Source organism: Aegilops tauschii, chromosome 5, assembly GCF_002575655.3.
Source record: "Aegilops tauschii subsp. strangulata cultivar AL8/78 chromosome 5, Aet v6.0, whole genome shotgun sequence".
In the NCBI taxonomy this organism is placed as follows: Eukaryota; Viridiplantae; Streptophyta; class Magnoliopsida; order Poales; family Poaceae; genus Aegilops; species Aegilops tauschii.
Genome location: NC_053039.3, coordinates 545,701,219 through 545,714,493, shown reverse-complemented (window position 1 = coordinate 545,714,493; position 13,275 = coordinate 545,701,219). Strand labels below are relative to the sequence as shown.

General features: G+C 48.7%; 1 pseudogene; it reads right to left on the bottom strand.

Moving 5' to 3' along the window:
* LOC109732410 (cytochrome P450 711A1-like) overlaps positions 1-9,147 on the bottom strand; it is a 41,254-nt pseudogene extending 32,107 nt beyond the window's left edge.
* Positions 9,148-13,275: the final 4,128 nt, after the last annotated feature.

The window sequence follows — 13,275 nt, the reverse complement described above, 5'->3', positions numbered from 1 at the left end:
TCAATCCATCAATCGAAGTCCTGCCGCCGCCGCTGGTGCCAGGGTCCGTCGACGACGTCCATTACAGGAGTCAATGTCAGACTTTCCCCGTGTTGCTCGGAATGATGGATGGCACAAGGCCTACTCCATCGCGCGGCGGAGGCCACTGCTTCTTTGGGAGAAGAGGCAGGGCTGGCTGCCTGGATGTGCTCTAATTTGAGGTAACAACTGAATCTTGTCAGATACTAGTTAAATCCGAGCTATGGGTGTGAAGCACTGATATGCCAGTACATTTGATTGTGACCTGTTCTAATTTTGTACCTGAACTTTTTTTAGAAAGGGCTGTACGTCAACTTAATGTGCTAGCAGAACTTATTGTGTTGTTTGCCTGTTTTCTTTGCACAACATTCAAGATATTTCCCCGTCATTGATAAAGACGATGAACCGTTATGTACGACTTCGTTGGTTTTAACATAGCCCTTCCCGTAGCGATCCACTGCTTCCATCCTAATTGTGCCGCCTGCGTGAAATTTTTGTATGCAAGTTCAGTGTGCTATGATGTTCTATATGATTGTGTCAACTATATAAGTTTTTACTGAGCATCAGCAATGCATATGGCTGAAAGATGTATTTACGAGCATCGACGGATGGGTCTCTCTCTCTCTATCTCTCTCTCTCTCTCACACACACACACACACACACGCACACATACGCGCACACGCACAAGTGGGACCCGTTGAATTATCTATTTGCTCGTGACAGCTTTTAATTAGGTTCCACTGTAATCTAACTTTTTTCTTAAGTTATTAACTGAGCTCAGTGACTTCAAAAAGTTGTACAGAAGCCTTGTTTGGGCCTTTCCGGCATCGCTGAATGTGGGCTGAGTAACCATGTTAGGTTGTACTGTACTACACAGGCCTTTTTTTCAACATCAACAATGCAACTGGGCCGACAGTTGTACACAATATCCGGGTCAACTTGTTATTCTCCGCCCCGCTGGGCTGCAAACTTTCCTAGGAGGTATGCATTAGGCTTAACAAGAAAATGGACTTTAAGAAATAATAAATGGGATGTAATTATAATAATTGGACAGTTACTATGCACCAAAACACGTAATTAGTTTGAAAAATATATTATTTTTGGAATTTGAAAATTTTAATTTCATTACTTGTTGGGCGCGCAATATTTCGTTGGATTTTAACGTAATACAACTTTATTTTGAAATTATATTTAACCTGGCTAGAAATTTTGGATTAAAATATTTTGGATCCCATCAAAATGTGGGAATTTTTTTTTGAATTCTGTTTTGAGCGGTTGTTTGAAATTATTAATCGTTGTCCTAGCTAGAAGTTGGGCTGTACTTTTAACAAACTGTAAATGGGTTGTAGTAAATTCCATTAGAATTAAAAATGGGATGTACATTCTTACAAATCGCAAATGGGCTATATGTTCTGTGCCAAATCCGAGCTGTGGGCCTACTAAGTTGACGCATACCAAGGGCTTTGTCAACTTAGTCAATATAAACGATTCTAGCTGCAGTGATCGTACGATGTCCATCCAACGGTCGTAGTGCTTCTTCAACCTCTGGTCTTCTTGCTCCAGCCGCCCAAAGCAGCGCCGGTCGTGTCGCGTGCTCCTGCCTCCCGTGGCCGGCTGTGATGCCGCGGAGGCCTCACCGCCCCGTACTACTCCCACCGCTGGCCAGGCCATCCCTCTACTCACCCACACCCCCTGTTATTCTGCGGCGACGGCAGCCTCACACCGCAGCCGAACCAGTGAACCCTCGTACTCCTCTCCACGCGGGCTTCCACTGTTGCGTCTTCCCCGGCTCCGCGTCGTCCCCTTCCTAGGCCTTGCCGTCGTCCAGACCACCGCCCTGGTGCTCTCGGCGCGGCATGATCAACGTGGTCAACAACTGACTTCCATCGAAAGAGTACTGTACGTGGAGAGGCTGACAGCTAGATCCAGGCGGCCGCAAGGAAGTGCCCCCTTATTACGCGCAAAATAATTATTCCTCCACCTGACAGCAGGGACCCACCGGACGGGCCACCTTATTTCGCGAAAAAAACGTTTGCCCCCTGACTGCTGGGACCCACCGGACGGGCCAGCATATTTCGCGAAAAAAAAAGTTCCCCCCGCTATCAGCTCGGACCCACCAGAAGTGCCTCCTTATTATGCACAAAAAATGAATACTCCCCCTGCTAGCTGGGACCCACCATGGTGGGAGGCTGACTTGTGGGCCTACTAAGTTGACTGGGACGGGGCCTTTGTCAACTTTAGTTAAAATGAACGATTCTAGCTCCAGTGACCGTACGATGTCCATCCAACGGCCGTAGTGCTTCTTCAACCTCTGGTCTTCTTGCTCCAGCCGCCCAAAGCAGCGCCGGTCGTGCCGCATGCTCCTGCCTCCCGTGGCCGGCTGTGCTGCCGCGAAGGCCTCACCGCCCCCTACTATTCCCACCGCTGGCCAGGCCCTGCGGCGACGGCAGCCTCACACCGTAGCCGAACCAGTGAACCCTCGTACTCCTCTCCGCGCGGGCTTCCACTGCCGCGTCTTCCCCGGCTCCCCGTCGTCCCCTTCCTAGGCCTCGCCGTCGTCCACCGCCCTGGTGCTCTCGGCGCGGCGTGGTCAACGTGGTCAAGGAACGACTTCCATCGGACGTGGACTGTACGTGAAGAGGCTGACAGCTGGGTCCACGGCCGCAGCAAGGAAGTGCCTCCTTATTACGCGGAAAATAATGATTCCTCCACCTGGCAGCTGGGACCCACCGGACGGGCCACTGTATTTCGCGAAAAAAACGTTCCCCCCTGACTGCTGGGACCCACCAACTACATCTTCGCACGCAAGGAAGTGCTTCCGGGCAAAAAAAATGATTCGCCCCCCTGACTGCTGGGACCCACCAGCTACATCTTCACAGGCAAGGAAGTGCCTGACAGTCGGGACCCACCTGGTCGAAGCGTACGTAGCGTTGTCATTCTGGTTGCGAACGTGTACGTACATATATACTGGTGGATGTAGAGGCGCGCACGTGTCGTAGTAGAGGCGTGTACGTGTCGTAGTAGAGGCGCGCACGTAGCATGTACACGTACGTACAGCGGCCAGGGTGCAAGAAAGAAAATACGGCCACGTATGTGTACATACGGGCGGGGTCTCGAACGCCTACTCGCGCTTACGTACGGCCAGGGCTCGTGTACATGGCTGGGTCGGAACGGAGAAACAGCGTCGTCGTCGTGTTCATGGGGAGGCAACGGAATGCGTCGTGTTCATGTAGAGGCAACGGAATGCGTCGTGTTCATCGGGAGGCAACGGAACGCGTGGGAGCCAACCGGCTGGGTCGGAACGGAATGCGTGGTCGTGTTCATCGGGAGGGCTTGGACAGAACAGGCGATAGAAACGAGGCCTGGCATACCGCACAACGGAGGAAACGGACATCCTACGTTCGGAACGGGGTCCTGTTGATCGGGAGGGGTCTGGCGTACCGCAAAACGGAGGGAACGGACCTCCTACGGTCGAAACGGGCGTCCTGTTGATCGGGAGGGGTGTGGCGTACCGCAAAACGGACGAAACGGACCTCCTACGGTCGAAACTGGGGTCCTGTTGATTCGGAGGGGTGTGGCGTACCGCAAAACGGACAAAACGGACCTCCTACGGTCGAAACGGGGGTCCTGTTCATTAGGAGGGGTGTGGCATACCACAAAACGGGACTCCACGGGATACTGTTCATCTCCACCGTCGACCTCCTCCAGCCTCCACGGGCTACCGTCGACCTCCTCCAGCCTCCATGGGCTCCTGTTCATCCAGCCTCCACCACGCGCTACTCCATCGGCTACTGTTCAACCACCCCTCCACGGGCACCCCTCCACCGTCTACTGTTCATCCAGCCCTCCACACCACGGGGTCCTGTTCAACCACCCGTCCACGGGCACCCCTCCACCGTCTACTATTCATCCAGCCCTCCACCACACCACGGGGTCCTGTTCATCCAGAGGCAATGCCACCGCTCACTGTTCATCCAACCCCCCCCCCCCCCCGCAACGCTCACTGTTCATCCAATCGATCGGCTTCAGTTAGCAGCAGTAGCGAAGGAATCGCTCGATCGGGTTCAGTTAACAGCCATCGATCGATCGCTCGGGTTCAGTAACGCGTAGCCTACAGTGCAATCGCTCGGGTTCAGTTAGAGCCCAACGCCTCGCTCGGGTTCAGTTAGAGCCAACGCCTCGCACACAGGCGCGTACGTGTACGAGAGAAACGCGCATCGCTCGGCCCCCGACCTCCCACCGTAACCGGCAACTCCCCGAAATTTTCCTCCTCCTTGCTTCTACCATGGTTTTTTCCGTCATGGACGGCCCAAAGAATGTCATGCAGCTGCGTCTCCGGCCCGCCCAGGACGAAAAGCCCATTTTCTGTCATGATTTTTTGTCATAGAAGTAGGAGCCCACCACATCTATGATGATGCCGGGTTTTGTCACAATTATCGTCATAGAAGTGTCATATGTATGACAGAAAAAAAATTTGTTCGGCCCAAAATGTCACGGATGTGTCTTTTTTTTGTAGTGCTATAAGGAAGAGAACTTTCACATGCAAATACACCATCTTGGAAATATTTTGTGATTGTGAGCCCCCATCAAAATATTATATGCCAAAATTATTGACGTTGGACAAGGAAGACAACGTAATGATTTATGTTTGTTCATATTCACATAGAAGTTATATTGTCATAGATCCTTCAACATGTGGTGCTTGCCCCCCATCTTTGCTAGCCAAAAATTCCGCACCAAGTAGAGATAATACTTGTGCATCCAAAAACCCTTAAACCCAAATCTTATTTTCAAGAGTCCACCATACCTACCTAAGGATTGAGTAAGATCCTTCAAGTAAGTTGTCATCGCTGCAATAAGGCAATAAAAATTGCTTCTAAAAGTGTGAGATCATTTAGTTTAAGAGAAAATTGAGCGTTCTACGAACTTGTGATGGTAAAGAATAAAAGCGACAGACTGCATAATAAAGGTTGCCATCACAAGGGGCAATATAACGGGACGTTCTTTTGCACTAAGGGGTTGAGCATACAAACAAAAGCGCATGGCAACCTCTACTTTCCTCTGCGAAGGGCCTATCTTTTACTTCGTGTATTTTCTTTTATGCAAGAGTCAAAGTTTTTCTCTATTCCTTTTTATTTTTCTCCTTTGGCAAGCATCATGTGGTGAGGAAAGATCTAGGCACATATGTCTAGTTGAATATGGGTAGCATGAGTTATTATTGTTGACATCACCCTTGAGGTGAATACGTTGGGAGCGAAATTATAAGCTCCTATCTTTCTATGTGTCCGGTTGAAATGTTTTGCTCGTGTGTATGCGGTGAGTGTAAGCAATCATAGAAGACTATATGATGGTTGAGTATGTGGAGCTCTTACTTAGACTCCATTGAATAAGTTGAATTGCAATTTTTTGGTGACTAAGAATATAGGTTGTTGAGTTTTAAGAGCATCCATTGTTTGAACCTTAACGTGTGAATTGGTTGCTACTTTAACATGATGAGTTCTATGAGAAAGAATTGCTATTATGATGCTAGGAAAAGTGATTGAAATTATCATTGATCAAACTTATGCACTTTGCTAGCATTCACACTTCATAAATTATTTCTTTTATCATGTACCTACTCGAGGACGAGTAGGAATTAAGCTTGGGGATGTTGATACGTCTCCAACGTATCTATAATTTATGAAGTATTCATGTTGTTATATTATCATTCTTGGATGTTTTACAATCATTTTATAGCAACTTTATATCATTTTTTGGGACAACCTGTTGACCCAGTGCCCAGTGCCAGTTGCTGTTTTTTGCTTGTTTTTTACATCGCAGGAAATCAATATCAAACGGAGTCCAAACACCGCAAAATTTTTTGTGGATTTTTTATGGACTAGAAGACATCTAGTGGGCTAGATAAGCACCTAGGGGGTGCCCCAAGGGGGCACAATCCACCAGGGCGCGCCTGGCCCCCCAGGCGCGCCCAGGTGGGTTGTGCCCATCTCGGTGGCCTCCCGCACCCCCTCTTTGCCCTATAAATCACCAAATATTCCAAAAAACCTCAGGGTAACCCTAGATGAGAAGTTCCGCCGCCGCAAGCAGCCTTTGTAGCCACCGAAAACAAATCTAGACCCCGTTCCGGCACTCCGCCAGAGGGGGAGATCATCACCGGTGGCCATCTTCATCATCCCGGCGGCCACCACGATGAGGAGGGAGTAGTCCACCCTCGGGGCTGAGGGTTTGTACCAGTAGCTATGTGTTTAATCTCTCTCTCTCTCGTGTTCTTGAGATGTCCCGATCTTGATGTATCACGGGCTTTGTTAATATAGTCAGATCATATGGTGTTTTCCCCTCTCTATCTTGTGATGAATTGAGTTTTCCCTTTGAGATTTCGTTTTATCGGAGTGAATACTTTTTTGGATTTGAGAACACTTGATATATGTCTTGCAAATGAATACTCGTTGTGACAATGGGGTATCATATTGATTCACTTGATATATGTTTTGGCACTCAACTCGCGGATTCCCGAGGTGACATTGGGGTAATCTACGCATAGGGGTTGATGCACGTTCTTGTCTTTGTTTCTCCCGTAGAAATCTTGGGGCACTCTTTGAGGTTCTTTATGTTGGATTGAGTATTATGTATCTGAATTTGCTTTGGTGTTATTTTAGTATGAACTCTAGGATAGATCGAACAGAAAGAATAGCTTTGTGTTATTTTAGTACGAACTCTTGAATAGATCGAACGGAAAGAATAGCTTTGAGGTGGTTTCGTACCCTACAAACAATTTCTTCTTATGTTCTCCGCTAGATAGGAACTTTGGAGTGATTCTTCATCGTACTTTGAGGGATGGTTATATGATCCAATTATATTAGCATTGTTGAGAGATTGCACTAGCGAAAGTACGGACCCTAGGCCTTGTTTTCAAGCATTGCAATACCGTTTGTGCTCTATTTTATTGATTGCTACCTTGCTGTTTTTATTTATTCAGATTATAAAAATATATTTCTACCATCCGTATTACACTTTTATCACCATCTCTTCGCCGAACTAGTGCACCTATACAAATTGTCATTGTATTGGGTGTGTTGGGGACACAAGAGACTCTTTGTTATTTGGTTGCAGGGTTGTTTGAGAGACACCATCTTCATCCTATGCCTCCCACGGATTGATAAACCTTAGGTCATACACTTGAGGGAAAATTGCTACTGTCCTACAAAACTCTGCGCTTGGAGGCCCAACACGAGTCTACAAGAATAAAGTTGCGTAGTAGACATCAAGCTCTTTTCTAGCGCCGTTACCGGGGAGGTTAGGTAAGCGGCACTCACATCTTGTCAACAAAGCTCTTTTCTGGTGCCGTTGCCGGGGAGGTGAGTGCATGAAGGTATATCTTTAAATCTTGCAATCGAATCTTTTAGTTTATTGTTGTATCACTAGTTTGTTCCGTAAAAGAAAACTACATAAAAATGGAACTGAGGTTGCATCATATTATTGATTATCTTTATAATATATTTCTTGAAAATGATGGATCGGAAAATTGTGCTCAATTGTTAGAAGAAGAAGAAATATTTGGCACAAAATATTTGAATGATAAGCATGATTGCAATGTTGTTAGTATGAATTCTTTGAATATCGAAAATGCTAATGATGATTGCACAAGTCATGATAAAAATGTTTCTTATAAGCATGTCAATTTTTGCGGAGTGAAGAAGTTCGACTACATCCACCGGGTTACTAAACGCTTCCACTTACGGTCTACGAGGGTACATAGACACACTCTCCCCCTCTCGTTGCTATGTATCTCCATGGATAGATCTTGCGTGTGCTTAGATTTTTTTTTGTTTTCCATGCAACGTTTCTCAACACTCCTCCACCCTCGCCTAAAGCCGCTCGTTGGTCCGCGCGATCCTCCAGTCCACTATCTAGGGGAGCCGCCGAAGAAGCCCTCGAGCCGGCCACTGCAATGCCGATGCGACGAGGCCCAGCACGATGGAGAGGGACTCCGACAGATCCATCTTGAGCGAGGTGGTGGAGTGGACGTGCTCGACGATGAACTCTGCGTCCTCACGTCCTCCGTGCTCCCGCAGCGCCGAGAGCGCGAAGTCGACGCCGAACGCCGCCTGGCCGATGACGTCGATAGCCAGCTTGAGGGCGAGGACGGAGAAGTCGATGTCGACGTCGATGTTCAACTGTATGGTGTCAGCGGCGCGCTCGATGCAGCGCTGCATGGTGGGGATGAGGTCGGCGAGGTGCGGCGACTGGTAGAGTGAGATGATGTTGTTTCGCACGGCCGACCACCTCTCGTCCTGCGTGAAGAAGAGGCCCTTCTGGTGGAGATCAGAGCCGGCGATCGGCGACGGCAGGCTCCTGTTGGGGACGTTCTTGAACTGTCATACCCTGACCTCCTTGCACAGCTCCGAGTCAGCCACGAACCGGCAGCGGCAGCTCTTTCCCAGCCCCACCTAACAGGGGGCCCACCAAGGTCAAAATCTTCGTTGACTAGTGCCACATCAGCAGCGGGTGGAGACAAACCAGCCAGGGGGTGTTTTGTCCGGTTTGGGTTTGTTTGGGGGCTACAAGAAGCAGAAAAATAGATCAGGGGGTAAAGTGAACCACCAACTTTATTCAGGGTAGTAATGTGAACTTTTTTCAATGTAATATACCTAACTCTGCGTGGGAGAGGGGTCCCCCCCCCCCCAACGTGTCATCACACTGTATTTGTTTATTATTTGTTTATGTTGGAGTGCTTGTATGTTATAATCCTCATGTGTATCATATAATCACATATACATGATGTATTATGATATAGTTTTATAGCTAAAATTACATTCCGGATGTTTTTTGACTTTATAGTGACTTTTGTGATATGCAATATATACGACTGTAAGTCTTCTTTGACTCTACTTAGGTCCACCCAGTTAGCACTAGGTCCTCCAAGTGGAAAGTCTGGTCTTGCGTTCGGCGCCTTGTGATTGAAGATGTCCAACATGCCTGTGTAGGCAAACACTTCGTCTACATCCTGCAACACAAGATGTGGAACCAGCAAAACACAATTGCCTTGAGGTTGGTATCCTCGTTCGTGCAGGAGTCCACAATCTCGACGACAACCATTGAGAGGATGTTGAGGACGAGTCCAGTGCCCATGTGTTGGAGCGAGGAGAGGTCACACGAGGTCTGACCAGCGACACCATAGGTTAATACATGAGACTGACGTGAACTATCGAGACGTGGAAGGGACTGGGTATGTAAAATGGTACATCTAGAAGATGGAGTTGATATCCAAGTTCGAGTAGCTGATTGGCAGGATGGCGAAACCGTGGAAGTGATCTTTTGCATGTATGTCCAAAAAGACTGGTGTTGAGCCAGAAGGGCAAGAGCCTCAACAAATATTTCACATCCTCCACCTCCGTGACGGTCGATGCCAATGCAGGGGTTTCGACCAAGATGGTGGCTTTGTCGAGGCACCCGCACACAACAGTAAAGCACATAAGAACATGGGCGGTGGGGGGGGGCACTGGCCCCCTCCCCCGCCTGTCATCACACTATTAGGTATTCATTATTTGTTTATGTTGAAGTGCATGTTTGTTATAGTCATCATTTGTATCATATAATCACATATACATGATGTCCTATGATATAATTTGTAATTAAAATTACATTATTGGTATGCCTTTATAGTGACTTTTGTGATTACTGGTGTAAATACATGCCCACGTTAAAGATCCATGAATTCGAGAGAATAGACGAATGGAGCCAACAAACTCGTCCATCCATTCATGGCTAGGGAAGAATGGAGGGGAGGGGCGAGGGGCCGGGAGAATTCGATAGAATAGAGGAATTGGGGCAACAAGCTCGTTTATCCATTCTTGGTTGGGAAAGAATGGAGGGCCGGGGGGGGGGGGGGGGGGGGGGCGGATGGTCCATGGAAGACGAACTGAGTTAAGAGAGAGAGAGAGAGAGAGTGTGTGTGTGTGTGTCTGTGTGTGTGTGTGAGAGAGAGAGAGAGAGAGAATAGATGGGAACACATGGGCTCACCTTTTTACCACCTACTAAGTGTAAAGTACATATAATTCTCAATCTCAGGTTATCCATTGTGGCAGGATCATCTCATGCTCATGGAAAGATCTATGAATTCTCAGGCACCAGTTGAGCATCCGCACAATTCTTTTTCTATCCGGACCATCGCGCATGGTCCTTTCGTAGGTAAATTGTTAAAGATAAAAATAAGTTGGTGTACCTGGCACAACATGGGACACGTGTGGACCCAGAACACTATCGTCCAAATGCTCCTTACCACATCGCCTGTGCCTAGGATAAACTTTGGCCTGCCACCTTCTTTTTTAACCGCACACATTACATTAATCAATAAAATAGAGTACAACTACACACATATATATAGACACATGAACTCACACGATTGAAGAACATACGTCAACAATTACACGTTGCTCACAAACATTGCATAAATAGTGTTTTTCATGATTGTAAGATTTTTGTAGTATATTCTTCGAGGACTATGCTCGTTGATAAAAAATCTATATTTCTTTCTTGGGAGGGGGGGGGGGGGGGGGAGAGAGAAAATATAACGGTGCACATGGTTCCACATGCACCCATAATAAATAGTAAAATATAAAATTAACCAAAAAACAGTTCAAAAATTTTAGGTTGTCAAACTTAGTCAACTGTTGTACTCATTTGTGAAGTCTCGTGAAGAAATGACACATGTAGTATTCTTAGCAAAGAAAAGAAAACCAACCTCCAAATTACTTCAAACACGGTCTTTTTCTATAGCATTAATTTTTTTTCCTAGAATATCATGGATGTCATTTCTCCATGAAACTCCGCATGGTGACTAGAACACTCAACCATCTATATTACAAAAAATACCAGAACTGTTTGATTTTCTAGCGTTTTTTCAGTTTAACTATTAATGATCGATGTGCGTCCGAAAATCATGTCCTGGAGAAAAAGAAGAGTAATAAGGAACGATTTAACATATGTGGCCCATGGGCCTCACGCAGAGAAATGCAAATCTAAAAATGGGTCTATATGAGCACAATAACTGAACTTTATGAAAAATCATACTTTTGGCCCAGAAAAGAACGTAAACACATTGAAAACATAGCCCTCCCGCCGGCAAGGTCCGGGATCCGCCGCGCCGCCATGACCCTAAGGACACCGGAGACGAGACGGACCGGCGGCGGCGGCGGGAGGCAGTGGAACCCTAATCTTTTCTTAGGGGAGAAGATGGCTGCGTCCACTTTTAGGTGTTGTAAACTTTAAATTGTACTGTAGAACTTAGTTTGTGGTTTAACACAAACTATCGGTTGGTTACTCGTGCAGGTCGTCGATCGCCGGGGAAAGTACGGGGACTACTGCGCTGCACTTCATTGCTTGCCTCGCTACACGCAGAGATCAAAGATGCTTTTTTTTATTTGGTTGCCATGAATGGACCTCTAGGCGCAACTAACTCCATTCTCCCTCCCCTTGACCAGTTGACTTGCTCCTACGTGAATCGACATGGCCCAACACGATCGAGGCCCGCTGATTCCTTCCAGCAATGTGGAGCCATGTTGAGAAACTTCACTCTCATCATCTCCTCACCTGCCTCCGCCTAAGTACGTGACCACTAAATTAAAGGACTTGACCCCATCCTGGCCGTGACGAGCTGAGCTGCTGCTGGTTAAGGGCTAGTACAGCTACACCAGTGAGGTCCCTCTCTTCCTATTCCCTCCGTGCAGTTGCAGAGAGGTCCTGGTTGGAATGCGATGGTAAGACTGTTGCCAAGTCTGTTACATTCACACACGTATAGTACGTACGGCGCTTGACCAGCGGCCGGTGTGGGCGTCGCGTCGGTCGACGATGGACCCACGGGGGACCGTTTGCCGTACTGTGTGCTGACTAAGCAGGCGGCAGGTATTCAAGGCGTCTTCCGGTTGGTTCCGCTAGGCTGACTCACTGACCGGAGACTATAGTATTATCCGCACCGGCCGTGTGGTTGCACTCTGTGTAGGAGTACATGACAAGCGCACACGGCAGTCCGTAGTTTTGATCGGTTAAGGCAGGGGGGAGTTTACGTGTAGCTTACCATGAAACAGATCATTTTTATGGACAAAACATGTCCTTAACGCGTAAAAACCTAGCCTTCCACCGCTTCGACGGGGCTGGGGCCTATGCTAATGTTCTCATAAATGAGATATGGGACGTCGCGCGCTCCCTCTGCTCCACCCCTACCCCCGATGGACCGCCGTGAGGATGGTGGTTCCGACCACGGCGGTAGTGCTCTGCCAAGGACACTCCCCCGCCAAGGCCATGCACACCCTCGTGGGGCACGCTCGGGGCGCGCAACTCCTGGCCACCAGGAGGAGGAGGAGGACGGCATGGCGACGTGTGCTTTTCGTGCGTTCCTACACCCGCATATCGCTTCTCTTGGCGACCTCATGGCGATGCTGAAGCTCTTCTTCAACGCGAAGCTCATCAAGATGGCCAAATTCCATCTTCCCACCACCGAGCAGATCCTCCACGAGGACGAGCAACGTCACTGCCTCCGTCCTATCCTTCTCCCTGCTGACGCTCACAAGCCCCGCGTTCTTGTTTCCTTTGATCCTGACACCATGTGCTTCTCTTTCAAGCTTGAGCTCAGCCACTGCCGCTCCGCTTTGGGCTCGATCCCGGTGTGTCCCGTTGCAGTGGACGACGGCTATTTCCCATCTTTTGATCTTCGCTCCGAACTGCTTGCGCGGGAAAGCTGTCGCTCCCTGCTGTTCAAATTCTGGCCTCAATTCGGCGATGGCAATATGTGTCCCCGTACCCTGCCATTGCCGCCTTCTGTAGAATGCAAGCACCCTCCCAAGCCCATTGTGCCAGCTGGGCTGTTGCCTACGGTGGGCCCCTTCCTTTCCTTTACTGAGGCTGCCATTCTACTGACGAACGCCTACTTCGTGGCCCAAGCACGGGTGCAGGCCCACCAGGTTCTCGCAGCCCGGTCCATCTGCTCCAGGCCCATCAAGCACTTGCCTCTACCTGGGGAAGGGCTGCTCCCCGATGGGGCCGTTTCCCCAGTGGTGGCCACTGACCTCATGCATGGAGCCTGTTCGCTGGTCCCGGCTCATGTGGTGGCCGCCTTCTGCAGCTGCAGGGCGCCACCATCAGAGCCCCAGGCAGAGGATCTTCTTCCTTCCCCACCTACGCTGCAGCTCCTCGGGCAAGTGGTGCCTGGCCCTGGAGCTTCCCCGCCCTCTTCTCCTGCGGCAGCGGATCGGGCTGCGCTGC